Source organism: Nuphar pumila, chromosome 13 (genome assembly GCF_984573655.1).
Source record: "Nuphar pumila chromosome 13, dmNupPumi1.hap1.1, whole genome shotgun sequence".
Taxonomy (NCBI): domain Eukaryota; kingdom Viridiplantae; phylum Streptophyta; class Magnoliopsida; order Nymphaeales; family Nymphaeaceae; genus Nuphar; species Nuphar pumila.
This window is the reverse complement of record NC_143261.1, coordinates 98550898-98577495: the sequence shown is the minus strand read 5'-3', so window position 1 is coordinate 98577495 and position 26598 is coordinate 98550898.

Below are 26598 nucleotides of genomic sequence, written 5' to 3'. Positions count from 1 at the left end.
CTTGAGCTCCAAGGGATTTCATTGTGTCAATCAGAGATTGATAGTTGGGGTTTTGATTAGGTGAAATATGTTTGTTTATGATTTTGATCTTTTTGTTTTTTACAAATATTTCATGGTTTTTGCATTTTTTTTAACTGCAAGGGTTTTTTCACTCCTTTTCGTTTTCCTCCTAAAAGTCATGATCTAAGCTTGTAGGTCTGCTTGTTTAGATCACGTGAAATCTGTGTGTTTATGATTTTGATCTTTTTATTTTTTTTACAAATATTTCATGTCTTTTGCTTATATCCTCTTCTTTTCCCTCATTTTGTTTTAAATTGAAGGGTTTTCTCGCTCTTTTTTGTTTTCCTCCTAAAAAATCATGATCTAAGCTTGTAGGTCTGTTTGTTTTGATTAGGTGAAATATGTTTATTTATGATTTTGATCTTTTTGTTTTTTACAAATATTTCATGTTTTTTGCTTATATCATCATCATCTTTTTCTTTTCCCTCATTTTGTTTTAACTCTTAAAGGGTTTTTTCGCTCCTTTTTTTACTCGTAAAAATTCATGATCTAAGCTTGTAGGTCTATGTGGTTTGTGACCAGAAATCGCTCTCTACTTTGTTGCCTGAATAAAGTGATGTTTTTTTTTAGAAAATAAAATACCCAAGCATCATAACCTTTACATTTTAAATTAGTGCAATCTCCCTGCAGTTCAAAAGTTAGAGCACTGATTGATGTATGCTGAATTAATTTTCACTAGTTCAAAAGTTAGAGCTCTAATTTTCAAAAGAAATTCAAGCTAGAAGGAAAATCACGTTGCTTATGAACTTGCGCAGGAAGCCTACTCGAGGCATAAGCTTCAAACTGCATTTTCAGGCCTAAAGTTTAATAGATTATGAAAAATCTAATTTATTCCTTTTTTTTAAAAGAAAAATAGATTAAAATCTAATTTATTTCATTAGGTTCTTTCCAAAATTAATTCCTCAAAAGTAGGCATCTTCTTCTTCCTTAATCCTGTAGGAACATAAAATCTCAAAAAAAAAGGGGGAAAAGTGTCATAGTTTTTGTGCAAAATGTATCGTGTTGAATAGTGATACATATTTATTTTTACTGTTCTTTTAGGTTCCGATTTTTCATGCAAAAAATCTTATTTTCATGTCTAAAAAAGTAGTTTCTACTATTTTGACCATGGGGTCAGATTTGTCCAAAGCAACCTCCCTAATCTCTACGAATTGCAACTAAAAGGTTTAGAACTAGGGTTGTCAATGGGTCGGGTCTGAACCAGAGCCGACCTGTACCAAGCCTTATATATAGGTAGGGATGGCAGTGGACCCGGGCGGGGGTGGAGACCTTGTCCCCTGCCCCGTCTCAAAATCTGGACCTCCATCCCCGCACGGGTTTGGATTTTAACCTCCATCCCTGCTTTATGTCCTCCATCCCCAGTCTAAATGGGATGAGGCGGGCTGGGGCCCGTTTCCCCTCGGTCCATTGTCATCCTTAGAATGATTGGGGAAAGGTGGGGATCGGGACATGGATGGGGCAGGGCGGAGGAAAGTGCAAGTCCATCCCCGCACGGGTTTTGATTTTAACCTTCATCCCCGTTTCATGCCATCCATCCTCGGTCCAAACGGGGCGAGGCTGGCCCCATTTTCCCTCGATACACTGCCATCCCTACCTATAGAGTCTCGTGATAAATAAGAAGGTCCGATTAGAATCCGGATCAGATCCAAAGGGTCCAATTAATATATGGAGTCATGTATGGTTTGTGAAATTTCATACCAGACTCGGGATCGACCCGAGTTCTAAGTAAGATCCATAATTTTCAATGTAAAAAAGATAAAAAATAATATTGTACCATGTATGATCCAGGTCTGGTTCATGCAATTCTTATAAGATTCGGGTAGGGTTTCTCTTATAATCTGGTTCTTCCTAGATCCGAACCAAACCCGACCCGTTGACACCCTTATTTAGAACCCATGGAGGTAACCAATATTTTCGTACACATGCAAAACTTTCCGTCACTCCCATGTTATGCATCAAACATAGGACGTTCGAGTCCTGCCCAAATGGGACACAATAGTAATGCGATAATTGCAGCTAGGGGTGGCAATTTCTGACACGACCCGCCAACCCGACCCGCCAACCCGCCTCTTAGGCGGGTTCGGGTTGGGCTTAAGCCAACCCGTTTAATAAACGGGTCGACCCGCGTAACCCGTTTATTAAACAGGTCGGGTTGGGGGTATGCCAACCCGCCAACCCGGCTGACCCGTTTAATAAACGGGTTAGGCGGGTGGGTCAACCCGCCAACCCGACCCGCCAACCCGGCTGCCCGACCCGTCAACCCGTCAACCCGACCCGCCAACCCGTCAACCCGACCCGCCAACCTGCCTACCTGCCAACCCGATCCGTCACCCGCCAACTCGACCCGCCAACCCGACCCGCCAATCTGACCCGCGAACCTGAAAACCCGTTTACCCGACCCAACCCATTTATTAAATGGGTTGGCGGGTCGTGTCGGGTTACCCGTTTATTAAACGGGTCGGGTTCATGTTTGCCACAGCTGACCCGTTTAATAAACGGGTCGGGTTCGGGTTGAGGTATGCTGACACACCAACCCGACCCGCCAACCCGACCCGATTGCCACCCCTAATTGCAGCATTCTAGAACACTGCATCCAGGACAAGAACGTCCTGCGGTGCAAACGGCCCTGAAAGTAAGTCCTTAGAAATACAAACTGTGGAAGGGAGGACTGGAGAGGACCTTCACCTGACTGTGAGTCATTCCAAAGCTATGGGTGGCCATTGGTCAGGGACCCGGCCTGTGTACAGTTTGCAGCCCAGGCCCGAATCAAGTCGGCCTGCGGCCTGTGTAATCTACTCAGGACCTGACTTGCCCGACCCGAGCTCAACCCAAACTAGAGTATAATTAAGTCAGGCTGGGTTTGGGCAAAGACATGGGTTGGGCTGGCCCAATGACCACCCTTATCCCAAACTGTACGTATTTTCTTGCCATATCCTGCTTGAGCTTCAATATAATCCATGTATAGATGGCGAAATTCATGCCTAAAGGGTCCGTAAGCTGCAGCTGCATAGGCTCATCACAACATGCCCAAGGCTAATCTCCCGCTCTATATCATTTAATTTAATTGGCAAACTTGCCCACAAGCAATGCTTTCATGTTTGAGCTGCCACCACCGCTTGGCTGCGAAATGCGGGTGAAATTGGCTGTAACCTGAAATTGAGAGAGAGCGAGAGGCACCATCCAACCAAAAGAATGTTCAAAATCTGCAACCAATGATAATCGATTCATTCTCTAACAATTGAGCTTTTCATCGATTGGACTTATTGGATTTTTATCATTCATTTAGTGAGCGACATGATTTGGATTTTGACGTTCATATGTGTTTTTGAAAGCGCTAAGAATCAATGGCTCACAATACTTTGCATAGTAAAGTCTTAAAATACATTGTGAGCCATCGATTTTTTATGTTTCGAAAAACATGCCTATATATCGTAAAGTCTTCGTGTAAAGCATATTTCTTACTAAATAAATTATAAAGAACAAATATATAAGGCTCAATCAAGGATTGGAGGAAAGAATCCGTCCAAATATTATTGGTTATAGATTTTGGACCTTTTAATTGGATGGCCCTCCTTCCTATTATTACCAGAGTTACCAGTCGAGGAAGCGGGAGCGGGAAGCGGGAGTGGGAAGCGAGGCACTTTCAAAATTTTAGGAAGCGGGGAAGCGTGAGACCACTTAAAAGAAAATTATGAACCATCTCGAAAGCGACCTAGGAAACGAACCAGAAGCGAGGGAAAACGTGGGGGAAGCGTGCTTCTCATAAAAGGGAAACATGCTTCCCATAAAAGGGAAGCGCGCTTCCCCTCACGCTTCGGAAGTGCGACGTTTCGCGCTTCCGAAGCGCGCTTCCCTTTTTACCTAGGCGCTTCCGGTAACTCTGATTATTACCCGATTCAGTTCAACGCCAGCTCAGTTCATGAACCAAATGCAGCAAGACTCTCCACATTTGGATAGCTCTCCGCATATCCTTGGCATGATGGACTCACAGCCTCAAAAGAATCGTTATCCGACTCACTCTCTCAAGGATATCGTGATCTGTCAAGAAAAGAGCAAAATCAAGAAAGGAATATTGTTGAATGAGAAACCTCATCACGATGGAAATGTAAACAACGAAGGCTTATTTAATTGTAACCAATGTGAGATAACATAATCAAGGAAGATCATCTCACCGTGGACGTAGGTTGAATTGCCGAACCACGTAAACGTTGTATCATGTGTTCTCTCTTTACTTTTTCTTCTCTCGCCACATCTCATGCAATTCTTTCCGTTCCCAATGAGTTCAATACTCGTTTATGGTATCAGAGCACGAACTGTGAGTGAGTACAATTCGTTCTCATGGCTGCTGTAAGCTCAGCTTTGTCCTGCACAAAGTTCCCATACCCAGTGATTTTGAACGTCACAAATTTTGTATCGCTGAAGCTGACTAATACTAACTACCTTCTTTGGAGGATGCAACTCCTAGGCTTGATAGAAAGCAAGGACCTCAAGGGATTTATCAATCATGAAACGTCGATCCCACAATAGTTTACAGTTGATGCTAATGTAGTTAGCTTGGAAAATCCTGATTTCGTTGCCTGGAGGAAATTGAACCGACTTCTGAAAGGAAGGATAACTGACACTTTGTCCGAGGAAGTGCTCGAATTCATGGTTGGGCTCGATACTGCTACACAAGCATGGGCGACCGTTGAAGAGGCATTCGTGCCTAATTCTCAGAAGCGTGAGTGCTATTTTCTTCAAAATCTCTTTGAAAAGGTAATCTTGCTCTATCTAAATATATAGTTGCGTTCAAAGGCACTTGCGATAAGCTAGCTGTACAGGACTAAGGTGTTTTTGCTGTTGAATGGCCTCAGACATGAATACGAGGCGTTTGTCATCGCAATGATGATGATGCTAGTCCAACGTATAAGAAACTAATATCATTGCTCCAATCCCATGAAACTTTCAAATCTCTCGAAGCGAGCAAGATCAATGCCTCGATCAAAACATGGCGTTTGAAAGCCAACGTCAAGACAAAGAATCAAAATATTAAAAGAGGGGGTTTCCAAAATCATTTTTTATCTCTAGGTTGAGGTTTTTTTCAAATAGATAATCAATCATCACGTCAGATAAACCAACTCCAAATCAACAACCTGAGCATAATCAAAATAGGCAAGGCAATCAGCAAAAGGACAAAAACATGATTTGTCAGATTTGTTTGAAGCCAAATCACACTGCTTTGAAGTAATATCACAGGTTTAATCAAATGTATCAAGCCGGCGACATACCACATGCTTTAGCAGCTATGAATATCTCAGATAACCAAGATCATGCTCAGTTCCGGAACACGAGTACGAGTTCTCATGTCATTGCTGACTTAGGTATGCTTTGTAACCTTAGTCGATATTTTGGTCAAGAAAAAATCATGGTGAAAAATGGCAAAAAACTCCCAATTACCCATATTGGTATTGTTGATCTTCAAGTTGGTCAGGAAAAGCTTATACTTGATAACGTTCTAGTTGTTCTTGATATGAAAAAAAATCTAATATTTGGGGACCTGGTTTTATAATAATCATTTTTTTATAAAGAACAAGGTGAACAAGATACAAATAGCTTCGAGACGTAGGAGTGGAGGTCTCTACATTTTGAAGCCTGCACAAAAAGAGCGTTCTTTTCAAATAGGCATCATAGCGTGAGCAAGGAGAATTGACATCGTCCACTGGGTCACCCCAGCATGGAGATAGTTGACTTCTTTCACAATAAGAATTTGATAGCTTTTTTTGGTAGCAAAAATAAAGTTTTTTGTTACAGTTGTCATATGGCAAAGTTAAGTCATCTTCTATTTAATAGTTCTAAAGCATCCTGTAGTGAACTGTTTGAAAAGATTCATTGCCATATTTGGGGACCTGTTCTCGAGGTTTCTCACCAAGGTTTTAAATACTATGCTATTATGATTGATGATTTTTCTCGATATGTTTGGATATATCCATTAAAGTTGAAATATGATTTTGCTAGTCAATTCTATGAGTTTCACAAGCTTGTTTCAAATAAATTTAGTGCCTCTATTAAGATCTTTCAATCCGCCAGTAGTGGTGAATTCATGAGTAGTGAGTTCCAATAGTATTTGAGAAATAATGGAATTCATCATAATATATCCTGTCCTCACACGCCTGAACAAAATTGATGTGGAGGGAGAAATCATCGTCACATATATAGTTGAACTTGGTCTTGCAATGATTTTTCATGCATCATTACCCACGAAGTTTTGGGTCGAGGCATGCCTCACGACAATTTGGTTAATTAACTGTTTGCCTAACTCAGTATTGAAAATGACATCTTCATATGAGAAACTTTTTTTGTAAGAAGCCTGCATATGATTATCTTCGTATTTTTAGATCAAGGTGTTACCCTCATTTGCAAGATTATACTAACAACAAACTATCTCCAAGATCGCTACCATGCATTTTTTGGGGATATAGTGATAACTATAAGCGATATCATTGTTTGCATATTGAAACTGACCGAATTTACATTAGCCAACATGTTATTTTTGATGAAAACTGTTTACCTTTCAAAGACAAGAAATGTGGCTCAAAATATCTCTCATTGGCAGCAAGTTGATCAATGTACACGGGCTCAAGTCGATCATTAAAATAACAACATTGTTGAATCCATCCCTGCTACTATGAAGCAATTGACTGTCACACAACAGCGCCTTGAAAATCTAGTAGGTCCAACCATTAATCATCTCGCTAGTCACCATCATGATGAGCTTGATTAGCCTCCAACCTTGATCGAACAACCTAGTGTTGAGAAATTTGGTTTTGATGTCACATAATATGATACACTGTCTCATTTGATTTTATATGATATGATAATATGTTCTCTTGAAATAATGTTATATTATGACTGAATATGTTTTGCCATAAATCTAACGAGTATTTGATGCAAGGATATCTCACCCAATAAGAATGGAGACTTCCTGTTCAAGTACAACTATGGTGCAATCATACTCCTTGAAGAAAAAGCTTGATGAGCCATGCTTTCCTAAAAGTTCAAATAAAGAGATCGGCTACCTCAAGATGAAGATTTTTTTCTTCTTTAGAGTCATATGTAGCAGAACCTTCAGGAACTTGCATATTGCATATTACATACTCATTCATAAACACTATATCATAAAAGTATACGATAGTTTCAAAAAGCTTCTTTTTTGAAAACCAATAAGTGTACCTTCTTACAACCTTTTATGAAAAAGATATTTTGTCATATAATAATTGTACCTTCTTACAACCTTTTATGAAAAAGACATTTTGTCATTGTACCTTACAAGACAACATGAAAAAGGAATGTAGGAAAAAGACAAAAACATAAAATCGGCTACATAAGAAAAACAAATAATATATGTTTTTGAAAAGACTTTAGTTATCTTATTTAATGAAATGTTTTTTATATAGGAAGAAGACAAAAACATAAAATCGGCTACATAAGAAAAACAAATAAAATATGTTTTTGAAAAGACTTTAGTCATCTTCTTTAATGAAATTTTTTATATAGGAAGAAGACAAAAACATAAAATCGGCTACATAAGAAAAACAAATAAAATATGTTTTTGAAAAGACTTTAGTCATCTTCTTTAATGAAATTTTTTATAGGAAGAAGACAAAAACATAAAATCGGCTACATAAGAAAAACAAATAAAATATGTTTTTGAAAAGACTTTAGTCATCTTCTTTAATGAAATGTTTTATATAGGAAGAAGACAAAAACATAAAATCGACTACATAAGAAAAATAAATTAAAATTTTTAAGGACTCTAGTTACCTTTTTCTCATAACCATAGAATGTCGACTTACTTGAAGTCATCATTCTCTCTACAAAGCATTAAATGCCTTCTGTAACAAATCCCTTCTAAATATCCTTCCCAAAGAATGTCGACCTTCTTTTTGGTCCTCATTCTCTCTGGAGACTTTGAAATACACTACATAAAGAATACACTTGACATGACTATGTACAAATAAATATCTCAAAGCACTCATAGTACTTACACTCATTTAAAGTAAAGAAGTACTAATGTACCTCAAATCATTAATTAGAATAAAGACAAAACTACAACCCAACGTTCAAATGTACTATTGTAAGAAATAGACTTTTTACATAAAATATGTATTACCTAAAACACTACAACGACTAGTGTACCCTCTATTTTACTCTTCTGGAAAAAGGCATTCTCGATCTTCTCTAAAAGATATTTTTGAAATGACATAACATTTCACATTTCAAAAAGTTACAATTCCAAAATGTAACGACTACTTTTTATAAGCTATATAAACACACACACATAAACTATTCAAGAAAGAGGAATGGAATAGACGTGTGAGCTTACAAAGAGAAAAAGTTCTATTCGTGATTTGAAAAGAGAGCCTTGAAAAAGAAAGAGAAAAAGAAAAAGGAAGAAAAGAGAAAAAGTCAAGTCCAGCTCTTTGACAAAGAGTATCCTCTGAGTGACAAATAGAACATTCTTAGAATCCTTCATTCGTGCATTCATATTATTCTGAAGGTTCTATAGGAAGTATTGTAACTCTGTTATTCACTGTATTCCTTCTTTGTTTAAAGAAGTAGACCTCTGTGAAAGAGGGTGTTGCCCTTCTCTGTTGAGAGAAGAAGACCTCTTGGGAAGAGGGTGTTGCCCTTCTCTGTTGAGAGAAGAAGACCTCTTGGGAAGAGGGTGTGCCCCTTCTCTGTTGAAGAGAAGAAGACCTCTTGGGAAGAGGGTGTTGTACTATTTATCCGGTAACTCGGATGTTATAGTGGAAACTCAAGTGGTTTGCTTGGGGACTGGATGTAGGTCTGGATATTGACCGAACCAGTATAACTTCTGTGTTTTATGTGTTGTGCCTTATTGCTTAATTATTTTATTTTATCGATCATTATCAAATTTCACTATTCACCCCCCCTCTAGTGGAATTTCACCTAGTTCCCTGCCCGTTCAAGTCCAAACTTCTCACTCGGTCCTCAATCATGATCATGGTAATGTCTCCTCCACTAACACTCACAACATGTTGACCCGAGCCAAAGTTGGTATTGTCAAACCAAACCCAAAATATTTTTTAGCTGAGTTGAATGTTCCCCTTGAACCAAAATCCATCAAATTTGCCCTAGCTCACCCTTGGTGGTTGAAGGCCATGCAAGAAGAGATGCTTGCTCTCTTACAAACAAACATTTGGGACCTTATACCTAGAACTCCATATATGAACATAGTTGGCTGCAAGTGGGTGTTTAAAATTAAGCTTCATGTTGATAGTTTCTTGGATCGACTTAAAGCCTGCTTAGTCGCTAAAGGTTTTACCTAATTGCTCAGAGTCAATTTTATCAAAACTTTTTCTCTTGTCATTAAACACACCACCATTCGCATTGTCTTATCCATTGCTTTAGCTCATTCTTGGCCTATTTGCCAATTAGTTATCAAAAATTCCTTTCTCTATAACTCTCTTGATGAACCCGTATTCATGGGCCAGCCACCTGGATTCCGAGACCCTTCCAAACCCTCACACGTGTGCAAGCTTCGTCATGCTCTATTTTGTCTGTGCCACACATCTCACACATGGTTTGATAGATTCAACACCTTATTGGCAACCAGGTTCTTCTGTAGTGTTGCCGACTTTTCTTTTTTTATATGCCGACATACTCGAGGAAGCATCTTTTTGTTATTATACATCAATGATATTATTATTACTGAGAGTAACCAAGTATTACCGATGTTATTTAGCAGTTGAGTAATGAATTTGCCATGAAAGATTTAGGAGATCTTCACCATTTTTTGGAAATACAAGAGCTTTGATCAAGCTATCTTTCTTGACCATAATCGCTATGCATATGACATTCTCGAAAAAGCTCAGAAGAAGGATTGCGGGTCCATCCCCACTCCTATAATTGGTAGAATAAACCCACCAACCGACTCCCCTTCTTTTGAAGATATTAATTTCATTTGTCAATCTGTGCATGCTCCTACGATGTTTCATTTTCAATTAGTCAAGAAAATCCTTCATTATATCAAAGGCACCATCCACTTTGGCATCCACTTATTTGCTTGCAACCCCGTTGTTCTTTTTGGTTTTTCTGATGCTGATTGGGCCGGTGCCTTCTCACATGTTGGTCAACTTCCATGTTTAGTGTAGGGTGGTGTATGTTCCCCCCGGATGATTCATTGAATCCCACGTCTGTGTTCGGGGCTTTGAATGAGCACCACGTATACAAGCACATGGGGCTCGTATTCCCGTATATGTTGACATAACTTTGCATCGGACTCTGGTGTTGTTGCAAAGACTTAAGTACCCTTTCTTGCTATTCTTTTCATAAAGTGATGGTTTGAGAAAATGACAAAAATGCCCTTCATTCAAAAAAGAAAAAACAAACAGTTCAAAAAAAGGACAAACATGTCCTCCATCCAGAAAGTCGAGGATGATGTTGACTCTTCAAAGTCTTCTTCTTCTTTCTCCGTTCAAAAAAAGGACAAACATGTCCTCCATCCAGAAATTCGAGGATGATGTTGACTCTTCAAAGTCTTCTTCTTCTTTCTCCGTAAAACATTGTAAAACCCTCTCTCTCTAGAGAAGAAATCAAGGGAGGCAAAGAGTTCTCCCTGGAGAAGGCCATGAACATCAACCATCTCACTCTCTCTCCCTTCTCTCTCTACTTATGTGCACATTCAACAGACGATCCTACATTGCTCCATCAAACACCGACTGACCCGCACACTGACTGTAGCATCGTTCAACTTAAAGAGTTGTGGAGTCTGATTAAGAAATTTTGCCCTTACAGGAGAAGGGTTTAGGGGCTCCTCCCAGCGTGGGTAGCATCGTTCAACTTGATTCGTTGTGGAGCCTGATTTAGAGTTTTTGCCCTTACAGGAGGGGGTCCGGGGGCTCCCCCCGGCGCAGATCCCGCAATTTGTAGTGTTATTGGGCTTTCCTACAGCGATTTGTAGTATTTTCGGGTCTCCAACGAGCCCCACAACGATTTATAGTGTTATCCGACTTTTCCACAACGATTTGTAGTGTCTTCCGTAAATCGCTATAGCGATTTATAGTGTTTTTGGATCTCACTATAGCGATTTGTAGTGTTTTCCGCAAATCGCTATAGCGATTTATAGTATTTTTGGATCTCACTATAGCGATTTGTAGTGTCTTCCGCAAATCACTATAGCGATTTATAGTGTTTTTGAATCTCACTATAGCGACTTGTAGTGTCTTCCGCAAATCGCTATAGCGATTTATAGTGTTTTTGAATCTCACTATAGCGATTTGTAGTGTCTTCCGCAAATCGCTATAGCGATTTATAGTGTTTTTGAATCTCACTGTAGTGATTTGTAGTGTCTTCCGCAAATCGCTATAGCGATTTATAGTGTTATTCAGTAAGCAAATCGCTGTAAATCGCTACTCGAATTAGGACCAACTTGTCAGGACCATATATCTTTAACCAAAGGTCATATTCCAAATCCTTAAAAAATAGTGTCTTCATTCTCGCTTGACATCCACATCTTGATTCTGGCATGCACCCTGTTGGATTTTCCATTGATTTCTTCCAACCATGCTTGGAACAAACATATGTCTTTTTCACCACGACACCTTGTGTATTTTTTGACCACGACACCCGGGACTCGTGTCGGGGGGGAGCCCCCGGACCCCCCTCCTGTAAGGGAAAAAACTCTAAATCAGGCTCCACAACGAATCAAGTTGGACGATGTTACCCACGCTGGGAGGAGCCCCCAAACCCTTCTCCTGTAAGGGCAAAAACTCTGAATCAGGCTTCACAACGAATCAAGTTGAATGATGCTATCCACGTTGGGAGGAGCCCCCAAACCCTCCTCCTATAAGGGTAAAAACTCTGAATCAGACTCCACAACTCATCAAGTTGAATGATGCTACCCACGCTGGGAGGAGCCCTCAGACCCCCTTCTGTAAGGGTAAAAACTCTAAATCAGACTCCACAACTCTTCAAGTTGAATGATGCTACCCACGCTGGGAGGAGCCCTCAGACCCCCCTTTTCTGTAAGGGTAAAAACTTTGAATCAGACTCCACAACTCTTCAAGTTGAATTATGCTACCCACGTTGGGAGGAGTCCCCAGACCCCTCTCCTGTAAGGGTAAAAACTCTGAATCAGGATCTACAACTCATTTAGTTGAATTATGCTACCCACGCTGGGATGAGCCCCCAAACCCTCCGCCTATAAGGGTAAAAACTCTGAATCAGGCTCCACAACAGTCAATGTCCAGGTCAGCCGGTGCTTGATGGAGCAATGTAAGATTTTTTGTTGGATGTGCGTAGAAGCAGAAATAGAAGGGAGAGAGAGAGTGAGAGGGTTGATGTTCATGGCCTCCTTCAGGGGAGATTTCTTTCTCAGATAATCCTGCAGTGCAGAGACTGAGTCTTAAATAATCATCTTCGAGGCACTTAAGTCTTTACAACCACTCTTTTTCAAGAATCGTCATTTTTTTTTTGCACCAATGGAGGAGAGGGTACTTAAGTCTTTGCAATCGCATCAAACTCCAACGCTAATTAATGCTGACAAACATGGGGATACGAGACACACATGCTTACATACGTGGTGCTCTTTGGGACCCCCCTGCTTCGCTATCTTGAAGGTAACTGTGTTTGTTGGAGCACAAAGAAGCAGCCTATGGTCACTCGCTCTAGCACTGAAACTGAATATGAGTCTCTCGCCTCCGCCATTGTTGAAATTACTCCAAGGGATAAGCCCTCAGTTTTACTCTGCCAGCAACTGTAAGTATGTCAGGCAGAGACAGCGTGACTAAATCTCTTGTCTTGGAGCAGTTTCTTCGAGTAAAAAAAATAATAATACAGGCTGTTTGCTGGTGGTATTTTCAATTGGGCAAATTTTTGGTGCGTTCACATTGCTTGAAAAACATTGTTTTAGGCAAATGTTTGAAACTCATGTCTTTTAAATTGTACGCTTGATATTATGACTGCTAATGTTATGAAGTTGGGAAAAGATGTTATTGTGTTGCGTTAGCCATCCCTGAAGTTTCCCATTAGAAATCTTCCTTTACCATTTCTAAACTTTCATTCATTGATTGCATCCTCAAACAATAACTTCAACTCCGCTATATCAACAGTAGTTTTACACCCACGCAAAATGACAAAGTAAAAAAAAATGAAACCAACCTTAAATGTCAGTATATATTGACCTAACATTGCCAGTATTTAATCTGTGGAACCAAAAGCGTCTATGGGTGGACGGGTGGGAAGAAAATCCTTGGGATAAAAGGACCAAATAATGCTATAAAATCCAGGCATAAACTCCAAAGGCAATCTCAATTTTCAACCAAAGCCCATGAAATTGCTCAATTGATTGAAATGACTGACCCTTGTGACCATTAAGACATAAACGGGTGCATCTTTACCGAGGTGGCACCACTGAGAAATGCTGAACCAAAAGGTTGTGCTTGACTCTAGAAAATCATTGGGATGCCTTGCCCATGAGAAGTACAGTCAGCCGTGTATGGTGGGTGTATCACGTATGACCATGCGTCTTTGAACAAAAGCAATCATTTTAGGAGTGTTTGAATCACAGGAAGCACCCGAGCGGGGACTGACCGGTCCCTGCCCGGGTAAGATCCAGTGTTTGATATGCGGGGACTTTGTATTTAGTGTGGGCGGGAGGAAACCAGTGAGTTGCACCTCCAGTGGTGCGAGGGGTGCGACTCACAGGTCCTGGACAAACGTCACCTGGTGTGGGTGTGTCCAGGTGGCATTTGCCCAGTGAGTCAAACACCCTCTTAGGGAGCGTTTGATACAAGGGAGACGCCTGGGTGGGGACAGACAGGTCCCTGCTCTGGCTGTGTCACACACACACACAATCTGCGTGAGGACAGTAAGAATGGGTTGCATCATATTTTGTGATCCATTCACAATTGATACACTAAACGCCGCCACCAGCCTAGGGGTGTCAAATGTCAATGAGGCAGACCTGGTTTAGACTTGGTGAGTCCAAACTCGAATCTAACTTTTATGTGCTAGTACCGGTTCAAAACCTGGGTCTGATCGGACCCACCATAAGAAAAACCATACTGGGACATATAAAGATTACACGAACCATACCTGGTCCATACTTGGTAAATTAATAATTTTTGGTCTTTTTTTACATTTAAAATTTTCAGATCTTAATCAGAACTCTGGAAAGACCGGGGTCTGAAATGAAGATTCAAAAACCAAACCCAGATCCATATGATAATCGTTCACCAAACTCTGATCCTATAAGGTTCAGTAGGAGTCCAGGTCTGAGTCAAGTCTGACTCATCAGCACCCCTACTTCACAATTGAACTCTTGGTCGAAAAAAACAACAGTATTTAGTTCTATCCAAATAAGTGAACTTAGTAAAACTCATAGCTCTCAATCTTTTTTATTTTTTTTAAGAACAGTGTTCAATCCACTAGATCCAGATCCAGTCTTGCTTTCACCAAGCCATGACAAATTAATCACAAGCTATCCCAGTTCCTTCCTTCAGTTAACCATCAGTCCAACTTTAAACCAGTTATGCTTGATTAAGTGCTCGCACCACATGGTGACGACCTATTTGATGCTTTAACTTTTGTTTTTTTATGCTTTTAAGAAAACCAACAGTTTGGTATGGTTTAAACCGACTTTCGAAGCGGCTCACTGACCTATTTGGTGCTCTTCTATGGGATAAAAATTATATCTAGATCAGAAGTTGTTATCTCCCTGTAACTTCATTAGTTGAGTTAATCTCAAACTTGATAAGAACCAATCTTTAGTCATCTGGACCTCTAACAAAAAGAAATGCAATTCCACTTGATACCATAAATTTCATTCCTAAATTATCCTGTTTTGCAAAAAAAAGTTGGAATGAAATTCAATCAATAGTAACAAAGATGTAAATCAGTTGACCCACAGAATCATATGAGAGAGAGAGTATAAAAAAGGAATCGGGAAATCCTACCTAAAGCCGAGCAGGTTAGCAGTATTAATTCACAGACCTTTCCACTAACAGCTAGCTCCCTTGTTGGAGGATTTAATCAGTTCCTTGGCCACTACTGCACATTCATGAATACTGAATCTGTATCATGTGCATGGCCTGTATTCACGTTCCTCCTCTCCTCACAGCAATAATGTACTTTAATACAAATAACTGAAGTTTGCATGCATGAATGCTTGTCACTTTTTTATGAGGCAAACTTTGGACAACGACAGTGTAAATGCGACTTGGACATATATCTAGATTTTCGATAATCTGAACTGATGACACGAGTGGCAGCGAGACCCGCCTTGGGAAAAAGTGCTGACTTTGATGCAGGTTCGACTCTTACAGGGTGCGGGTGCCATGGGCTACATAAGGGTTTGGGTGTCTGTGACTCCACTAACGGTTTACTCACCGGGGCAGGGCCCATCAGGTGACCAATTTCTTTTTTTTTTCCACAGAGAAAGCTAGGGTTAGGCAGATCCCTAACAATTATACAACTATATACCATTGGGATTCCAACTTGCAACGTCCCAACACAATTGGTAGTTGACCCCTTTCTTGGCAAGGGTTCCTCATCATCAATAAAAAACAAATAAGTTGCAAAAGGTCGAGTCTATAATTGCTATAGCTAGAAAACTAGGATTCAGTCCGATGAAGGCTACGGGCTAGCTAGAGCCATTCAAGGATAACGGATCAATCCAAGATTTCTTTTCTCATTAAACAAGCTCGGTTGGTACACTTTTTAATGAAGTTCAAAGCCTTCATCTACATCTCTAGCTGTAACACATGGAAATGCTAGCATAGTCGAGCGGCAGTGGCGCTCTGGTAATAGAGTCCATAGCAATGAAGCTCCTTCAGACACCGAGGGAGCTCAGGGAGGATCAGGTGCAATGTAATTTCACACTTTTAGTGTGCTGCTGCACCTGATTATCACGGCCTTGGGATACAGCCTGTCAGATGTGGGGCCCAACAGCCGATGGTGGGGGATCAGGTGCAGCATCACACTTAAAGTGTGCAATCACATTGCACCTGATCTCAATTCCTCAGACTCAGGCTAGTGCAAAACACACCAGTTCGTTTTTTGAAAGAGAAGAGATTATTTCATGAATTGGTTCTACATTTGTGGCTATCATTAAATGCCTAAAACACTTTCCAAATAGCGATCAAACCTTCTATGAAAGATCAGAATTTTAACACGGAGTTAATCAGGTAAATATTTTTTTTCTGAGTATCACTTCAAAATGATGCGTCCGGTACTGTAATCCAAATAGCATCAAAATGGCCCCAAGGGGGGTTGGTGTAACGGGGTGGGGCTTTGGCTGCTAGACCGGCAGTCAAGGTTTGATTCTCATGGCTCCTCTGCGCAAGCCAACGCGTATCATAGGCCCCAGGATCAGGGGTCCTATCCTCGGAGTTTTACACTGCCAACAAGATGACCGTTGGTATGGCAGGCTGAGCCAGCGCGATCAGGTCTTCGGGTCAGGTGCAGTTTCTTCGGGTTATAAATCCAAAAAAAAAAAATAGCATCAAAATGAATTCATTAGCACGAGCACATGTATGTACGAACTACGAACAAATAAATGTGGTGAGCATTCATGTTAGCATAAAAGTTTTGGTTGTATACGTAACATCCTAGAAATGAACCTTTTTCTCAACATTTATTAGCTCCTGAAGTGCCGACATTCGACAATAAGATTGATCTTTAGGAATAAATACAATGACCAAGTTTTGTTTCCGCTCCTTTTAAGGAAAAACGCCGAGCATATCAAGCTGTAACCTTCAAAATGTGCACCCACCGATTTTTCTGATTGTTGAGTTGTCCGATTGCACACATTGATTGAAAAAGAGGGTTCCTCCGCAGCATGAAATGGTTGCTACACTAATTTTGCTGGATAGTTCACAGTTAGTTTTACATGAAAAAAGAATTAGGTTTTCTTTCTTTTCTGGAGAAAAAAAGAATTGTATTAACGAACAGAGAACAAACGCAATATTTTATATAACCAATCGTCCGTTATATTCAATCTCCATCGCACATCACTTGGGGAGCCGTGTGATAAGTAAGAGGAGCTAATGAGCGATGCAGCCATCAAGTGGTGATAGAGTATAATGGCATATACAGTATGCCCATAACTGCTCTCCTAAAGATATGTCTTTGCACTGGAAGGAAAATTCAAATTATATCCAAAATATGAAGTGAGAGTGTTCCAAGGTTGCTACATTCTTGTCATTAATTGGCTTTCTTTATCTCTTAAGGTTGAACTTTTATACAACAAGATCCAGCACTACTATATATATATATATATATATACACACACACACATATATATATATATATAAGATAAATATTTGGTACTAACGAAGGTATGGAACTGTTGAGTAGAAATTACCTTTATTTCATATTTTTTTAATTTGTTTTGCATATCATACCTTATTGATGTAACCTAGAATGTTTGTTTAGTAGGGAATGAGTTTTGAATAATGTGATTTTAACATGTAAGCAAGTTTTTCAAAGGTTTTAAAAATCAATGGTTCACAATGTACCAAAATTTTACAACTCAAAAAATCATAGTTTTACTTTGAAAAGACATGATCAAGATTCGACCCTTAGTAAACCATGCTGAATGCATCTATGTAGTCAGATTTAGTTAATGATTTCTTTTGTACTCTCTCTCTCTCTCTCTCTCTCTCTCTCTCTCTCTCTATATATATATATATATATATATATATATATATATATATATATATATATATATATAAAAGGTGGTTTTGTATCATGATACCATTTGGTGGTACTTGTTTGTATGGATCAAGCTATCAAATGGCAAATCCAACCATACATATGTATTTAGCATGATTTATATACTATGTTTGAAGGTTTTATCATGTCTAATACATCATAAGATCATATTTTTGAGACAGTGAAAATCAATCGCTAACAATTCATGAAAATAATGAAGGTATAGAACTATTGAGTAAAAATGACCTTTATTTCATATTTTTTAAATTGTTTTCCATATCATACCTTATGGATGTAATCTAGAATGTTTGTTTAGTAGGGAATGAGTTTAGAATCATGTGCTTTTAATATGTAAGCAGGTTTTTCAAGAGCTTTAAAAATCAATGGCTCACAATATGCCAAAATTTTACAACTCAAAAAATCATACTTTTACATTGAAAATACATGATCCAAGATTCAACCCTTAGTAAACCATGCTGAATGCATCTATGTGGTCAGATTTAGTCAATGAAGCATCCATCGATGATTTCTTCCATACTTTTGTGTGTGTGTGTGTGTGTGTGTGTATGAAAAATAATTTTTTACCATCATACCATATGGTGGTACACATTCTTGTATGGATCAAACTACCAAATGACAGATCCAACCCTACATATGTGTTTAGCATGATTTATATACTAAGTTTGAAGGTTTTATCATGTTTAATACATCATAAGGTCATATTTTTTAGACAATAAAAATCAATAGCTAATAATTCATGAAAATAATGGTGATTTAAAAATGATGTATAATAAAATATTTCAGTCAACTTTAACACATAAAAATAGCAAATAGCACTTGTTAAACATTATCCAAAAGTTAGATTTTGCATTTGGAGCTTAGGTCAATGTAAATCAAGTGTGTATGTTACCACAATAGAAGCACCCTATATATTAGTCATGATGGGCTGGGTGTGAATTTAGCCGGCCGAGTGCAAACCTCTATCGATAAAACCATTGAGGTCCACCCCAACCACGATAGTATTATTGTACATTCGGCCTTGTGGTAAATAAGGCATACCCCTACCAAAGGGTGCTCCACTTGTCTGCATAGGCGGAGCTGGGGGGGGGGGGGGGGGTTAAATTTTTTTTTTAAAGCCCAGTCCTAGCCCAACCCTGACTGCAGCAAATAGTTTGATTTGTCCATATGAAATAGATTTTTATTAATAATTGTAGTCATTTTTTATTTTATCTCAATTTTTTTTTTCAGGGCACTGCCCCCAAACCCCGGACTATCACACAAAATATATTTTTTTTGCTACACCCCTGTTTGCCCCCCCCCCCTCACATGAATCCTATCTACGCCCCTGCTTGTCTGGTCGGAGTAGCTAGTGCATGTCACCTTGTGTTGGGATGTTGCAGGTTCAAAATCCAATGGTATAGTTGTATAACTGGTAGGAGTCTGTAACCCCAGCTTGCCTTTAAAAAAAAAAAAAAAGGCATACCCAAAGTGGCGTAGCTAGGATTCATGTGAGGGGGGGGGGGGGGCAAACAGGGGTGTAGGAAAAAAAACTGGTTTGATAGTCGGGGGTTCGGGGGCAGCGCCCCCCAATTTTTTTTTTTTGAGATAAAATAAAAAATGGCTACAATTATTAATAAAAATCTATTTCATATGGACAAATCAAACTATTTGCTGCAGTCAAGGCTGGGCTAGGACTGGGCTTTTAAAAAAGAAAAATTAACTGTTCACCCCCCCCCCCCCCCCCCCCCAGCTCCGCCTATGCATACCCAAGCATGGAACTCGTGATGTCCAACTTGAATTTGTTTAAATCTACGCACCTATCCAGGTGTGCGGGGCTCTTGGAGCTCCAACACTACCATACTCAAAGTGGCTTTATCAGGGAACCGATCCAAGCGAGTACTGTCCTTTAAACATCAGCATTAGCTAGGCCTAGATCCCTACCTAGCTAGGAAGAACCCTAGTGTTTGTATTTTAGCATAAAGGAGCTCACTTAACCAAGCCATACATCTCCACGTTGCTTTCTGCATGGGTCCTCCAACCACATGTTTGTGTTTCTCGATTCCTATGAGTTTAGTCCATTATGTTCGTATGATTGTCACTGGAACTAGAAGCCTTATCTTTAGTGGGTTTTTTTTTTAGTTTTTAACTATATTTTATATCAAAGTCACCACAAAACCGCCAACGCTTGTAGTGACAAAGGAATCCCAGGAAGAATTCATAGCTTTTACAGAATTCAGAATATGGCATACTATTAATGTCTGACATACTAACCCATCTAACCTATTTACCTGGAGCCCGTAAGTCTCATCCATCTTCAGATAAAAAAGAAAAGAACATAGCAAAACAAAATAACACCGTAGGCATATCTAGCTAGAAGCACGGATGTAGACCCCTCTGTGTCATAAATTTGGAAGAACAGCAAACATGTTCCCATATTTTTCAACATTGCATGGAAGTATTTTTTTTTTTGACAGAAATTGCTTTGGCAGAATTTTTTTTAGGGAACAGAATAAATATCATTAAAGCATAAATAACACATAACAGTTTACAGTGATGGTGTCTGATGATATCACACCCTCATCCAGCAAAAAAAAGAAGATTACATAGAAGAACATATAACCAAGAGGAATGTCAACCCACCCAACCCAAACAGTGGGCAGCCTCAAGTCGTAATCCATCTCCTTCCTAACCAGTCCAAAGATTTCGGCCACTTACGTGTATCCCTTTCCTTCGCACCTCCCATCTAAGCTGGCACAAGATGAACTGAAGACTGCAAGAGTGGTCGCTGATTCCTTTTCAACAAAATAAGCCTTCAAGCTGTCAAGATGGAGACACGCCACACGAATCTCCATTGATGGCCTTTGGAATACAAATATGAGGCAATCAAATTCTCCCTTGGAAAAGAAATGCCATACCAATCTATATGGAGGCCAAGCTTGGTGCAAAATGGACCGTGTAAATTAAAATGCAATTCCAAAAGAGGTATGGAGTGGATTCTTCATCACAATGACAAAGTGAACAACGGCATCAAGGTGAAAACCCCAGCTTTTGAGTCTAATCTTCATATTAACAACGCCATGGAGGAGAGTCCAAGCCAAAAAGGATCCACTAAACGGTAGACCTGTTGCAGCCCATAAGGCTTTTTTTTGGAAGTCATGTGGGAGCCGGCATGCTAAGGGATCGGTACATAGTCGACGTCTTGAAGATACCGTCATTAGTGAGATGCCAACTCACTGTATCCTCCTCGAGTGAAAGAGAGTTTCCCAATAAGAAGACCATGAGTGCATTTCATTCACTGAGAACCAGGGTTCCCTTTAAAGCACAATATACCATGTTGGAACCTCATTAGACCAAAAATCACATACCTTTTCATATTTGGCACTAGATGCTTCATATAAGAGAGGGAAAGAATCGCTAAGCTTGGTGCACCACACATCATGCCAAAATAAGGTTTTAGAACCATCATCCACCGCTTCCAAAACCATCATCCACCGCTTCCAAATCTCTAATCTTTTCTCTATTTGTGATTTTCGGATCAACTCTAAGGCCAACCAACCAACTCAGATTTTTTCAAGACTAAGATAAGCTTGTCGTCCCTTCTACACAACCGCTAAAGCCACTTAGATAAGAGGGTGATACTAAATCTTCTCAAATTATGCATTCTCAAACCCTTTACATATTTTGTTTGTGATTAAATCAACCACTTGACGAGTGCCCTCTTTTTCTCATCAATCGACTCATGCTATATAAATTTTTGAAAAAAAAGAGTTGAGTATATTTTCAACCTTAACCCCACTTGTATATAATTGTTTAGTTATACACTGCCGGTCCCAAGCCCGGATAAAGGAGGAGGGTTGTGGTAGGCCAGTGACAGCCAACATAAAAACTTAGTCACACCCTATAAATATGAGCCAATATGAGAATTTCGTTGGGGCGTTCCCTACTAAGTGATGTGATGTACTCTATAGGCACGGAGGCAGTGATAAATGAGCAAAGGTTGCTAGGTCGTCGCCCAGTAGCGCCACGTCACACCGGCGCCCAGGTGTGGTGTCAAATAGGCAAGGGTTCCCTCACTTTGTTGGACGGGTGGGGTAAAGAACATAGTTCAAGACCATAAAATTAGGTTAGCCACTTGGAACATAGGGTCTTTAACTGGTAAGTTGGTAGAGTTAGTAGATGTTATGTGTAGGAGAAAGATGGATATTTTATGTCTACAAGAGACCAAATGGGTAGGTGAGAAAGCAAAAGTGATAGAACCTTGGGGATATAAGATTTGGTATACATGAATAAATAGAAATATGAATAGGAACGGAGTAGGCATTATTATTAGTCGTGAGTTTATAAATAATGTAGTTGAGGTCCGTAGGAAGGGTGATAGGATTTTACTTATTAAATTAGTATTAGGTACGGATATTATTAGTGTTTATGCACCACAAGTAGGTTTAGATGATTCCATTAAGCATCAATTTTGGGAAGATTTAGATGGAGTAGTACAAGGGATATCTTATGGAGAAAAGCTTTTTATCGGTGGTGACCTTAATGGACATGTAGGCATTAGTAGGGATGGATTTGAGAGTATTCATGAAGGCTATGGTATAGGAAAAAGAAACAAAAGTGGAGAAAGGATTTTAGATTTTGGTTTGTCCTATTATATGATCTTAGCAAACACTTGGTTTAAGAAGAGGGAGTCTCACCTAGTAACATTTAAAAGTGGGGTTAATACGAGTCAGATAGATTTTTTTCTACTTAGAAAGAGTGATAAGGGTTGTTGCATCGATTGTAAGGTTATACTAGGAGAAAGTGTAGCTACACAACATAGAGTCTTAATTTTAGATCTTAGAATTAGAAAATGCCGCAAAAGGGATAGACATAGGATAGATCCTAGAATTAAGTGGTGGGCACTGAAAGGAGATAAATAAGGATTGTTTATAGAGCAGATAGTTAAGAAAGTTGATTAGTGTCTCGAGGAGAATTCAAAATCAATGTGGAATAAGATAGCGGGTGGCATGAGAAAGGTGGCTAAGGAGGTATTGGGTGTGTTTAAAGGCGGTGCACCGCTAGGTAAGGGTACATCATGGTGAAACGATGATGTCAAATTAACTATTAAGGTTAAAAGAGAGTATTATAGAAATCTAAGTAAGAGTCATGATAATAAAAATTTAGAGAAGTATATGATAGCAAAGAAGGAAGCTAAAAAAGTAGTTCAAAACGCTAGGGATAAGGTATATAAGGAGGTTTATGACAAGTTGGATACCAAAGAGGGCGAGAACATATTTATAGGCTTGCAAAGATGAGAGATAGGAAATCGAGAGATCTGAGTATGGTTAAATGTATCAAAGATGAAACACAAAGGGTTTTAGTCAAAGATGAGGAGATTAAGGAGAGATGAAAAAATTATTTTGATAAGCTATTTAATGGAATTCATGCTCAGAATCTTGGAGACTTGTCTATTCCTTTTTATGAGATGAATCGTGACTTCATGTGCAAGATTCAAAAGAAAGAAATTGCAAAGGTTTTGAAGAAAATGAAATCAAGAAGGACAGTTGACCTAGATGGTATACCTATCGAGACTTGGGTGAGAAAGGTTTAGAATGGTTGACAAATCTTTTTAACAAGATTTGGCGAACAAATAAGATGCCTAATGAGTGGAGGAAGAGTACTTTGGTGCCTCTATATAAGAATAAGGGTGATATACAAGATTGCACAAACTGTCGTGGTATAAAACTCATGAGTCATACTATGAAACTTTGAGAGAGGTTGATTGAGTTTAGGTTGAGCAAGGTTGTCATGATATCGAAGAATCTATTTAGTTTTATACCTGAAAGATCAACTATGGAAGCTATACATCTTCTTAGACAACTTATTGAGAGATATAGAGAGAGGAACAAAGATTCGCATATGGTTTTTATTGATTTGGAGAAGGCATATGATAGAGTGCTTAAGGATGTTCTCTGGTGGACAATGATGAAGAAAGGTGTTTCTCTCAAGTACATTAATATAATTAAAGATATGCACGAAGGAGTAGTAACCAATGGCCGTACTTATGGAGGGGTGACAACCAATTTTCCTATAACGGTTGGGTTATATCAAGGATCTGCATTAAGCCCTTTCCTATTTGCTATAGTGATGGATGAGCTGACGAGATCAATTCAAGAAAATGTGTCATGGTGTATGTTGTTTGGTGATGATATTGTTTTGATTGATGAGTCTAGAGCTGGGGTTAAAGCTAAGTTAGAATTATGGAGACAGACATTGGAAGCAAGAAGTTTTAAGTTGAGTAAGAGTAAGACAGAATATATGGAATGTCGGTTTAGTAAGCAACGAAGTAGTGATGGGAGTGTAGTGAAGCTTGGTGAGCAAGAAATATCGGTGGATGACTGTTTCAAATATTTGGGATCTATCATTCAAAAGTATGGAGAAATTGATAGAGATATAAATCATAGGATAAAGGTTGGGTGGATGAAATGGAAAAGTGCAACTGGAGTGTTGTGCGATCGTAGAATGTCATTGCGGTTGAAGGGAAAGTTTTATAGGACGACAATTAGACCCGCTTTACTATATGGTGCAGAATGTTGGGCTGCCAAGAGACATCATATTCAAAAAATGAGTGTAACTGAGATGCGTATGCTTCGATGGATGTGTGGAAAGACACTAAAAGATAAGATTCGGAATGAGGAAATACGTAAGAAGGTAGAAATGGGAAAATATATTAGCTAAAAGAGGTCGGGATAGGCCTAAGAAGACTTGAATGTAGATGATAAGAAAGGATATGAATGCTTTGAACCTCACCGAGGACATGGCATTGGATAGAAACGATTGGCGGAGAATGATTCATGTGAAAGACCCAGAATGATTTTCTTTTTTGGTTCATATCGCCGACTCCAATTGTTTTGGGATGAAGGTATAGTTGTTGTTGTTGTTGTATATTTTCAACCTTCTTAGGCATCTTGAAAATTTGGAGAAAATGTGATCGTAGGAGAGATGTTAAAACGAACAAGGTTAACTTTTTCTGCTTTAGAAAGCAAATGAAAAGAACAAGAATGAATTTTTGACAAATATGTTCTTCCATTGTACTTTAATGTGATTCTCTAGAGACCTCCAAATGAAGAGGGAGACCCAAATATTTAAATGGAAGGGTACTCTCCTCACAATTGAATATTGTTGAGGCAAGCTTCCTCAAGTCATCGGTATTGTCATTAAGCACCATGATTTGGCTATTTCTCTCATTCATACGAAGACCCAAAATCTTTGAAAAAACATTTGAAAATTAATCACCCATAAAGCCCACATATTTTTCTCCGAAGTCTCTTCAAAGATCAAGAGGTTGTCGGCAAAATTGCTTAACAGTATTATAATGATCAATGAATTAAAACCTTCAAGTGTGTAGTTAATCCATTTTGGCCTGCCCATGTGAATGGATAACCATTGAGAGAGAGAGAGAGGCTGGTAAACGAGCTGAAGCTGAAGGAATCAAAGCTCTCGTTTTGTGGGGATTCAAGCTGACTTCGAGCTCATGGCTAAATGAGCCAAGTTTGAGCTGACTCATTTACGAAAAAACATATTTTTTAAAATAAATAATAGTATTTAAACTCTAAACATACTGCGCCAAGTTCAAACGGGCTCATTTAAACAATATATGCATTGTTTCACTGATAAGAACAAATACTACACTTGATCTTAGCAACAAAAAATACACAATAAATACATTGTTTCTCTTTTATAGGAATAAATACATTGTTTCAAAGATTAAGCAATAGGGTTTCAGCTTTAAACCTATCTTGTAAGACAAACACTGCAACCATCTATAATCTTTGATACGAAATATATAAAACATATTTATTACTAGTTAATGACCTGAAACAAGTCCAACACTGCCAAACACTCGTTGTTCATGTTCAGCTTCCCGAGCTTTTTGTTTTGAATTTATAACTCAAAGAAACCGCACCGTAACGAAGACCTGGTAGCGCTGGCTCAGCCTGCCATACCTAAGGTCGTCATGCCCGCTGCATAAAACTCTCAGGCTAGGATCCCTATTCTCAGGGCATATGCTAAGCATTGGTTTGTGCATAGGGAAGACGCTCATGAGCCGTCTAACAGCCAAGGACCCACCCCACTTCGCGTACGTGAGCTGAGCTAAACTGAGCCACAAGCATATCCTACCGTTTTCTAACTTAAGGGAGTAATATTGTAACAAAAGGAAGTTGAGAAGAAAAAATGCCTAACAAGAGGAAGGGAAAAATGACAAAGGCTAGTGGTACTAGAAGAAACAGTGGTAGTGGTAGTAGCAGTAGCAGTAGCAGTAGATGTATCTTGTGCATAGAAAGGAGGTGAGGACATGTATTTGTGTGTGCTGGTTGGTGATAGGGTAGAGGGAGAACTGAGAGGAAGAAGGGAGGAGGGGAGAGACGTGATGGGTCAAATCGGTAAAAGTAAAAAACAGAACCTTTTGCATTCCCCTAAGGAGGCGGGGTCAGTAATTTTTCCCTATTGCCCGGGAGTTAGAAGCGGAACACAGATTTGGAAAGCAAAAAAGTTGCCAACCCTCATTACTGCGACAGCAACGGCTCAATGAGGGCGCCCTAAACACCCTCATGCAAACGTCCCTTTCTCGCTCCTCTCCCCCACCTCTGCCGCCCCTGCAATCACGTTTTTCCTTTACTCTCTCTCTCTCTCTCTCTCTCTCTCTCTCTCTCTCTCTCTCTCTCATTGGGATACTAACCACACTAAATTTAAAAGAAAATTTAGAACCCCCCAAAAAACATTCATTCTCTCATCTCTCCTCACATCCCCTCCCCCTTTCTCTCTCACTCCCACATCTTTCTG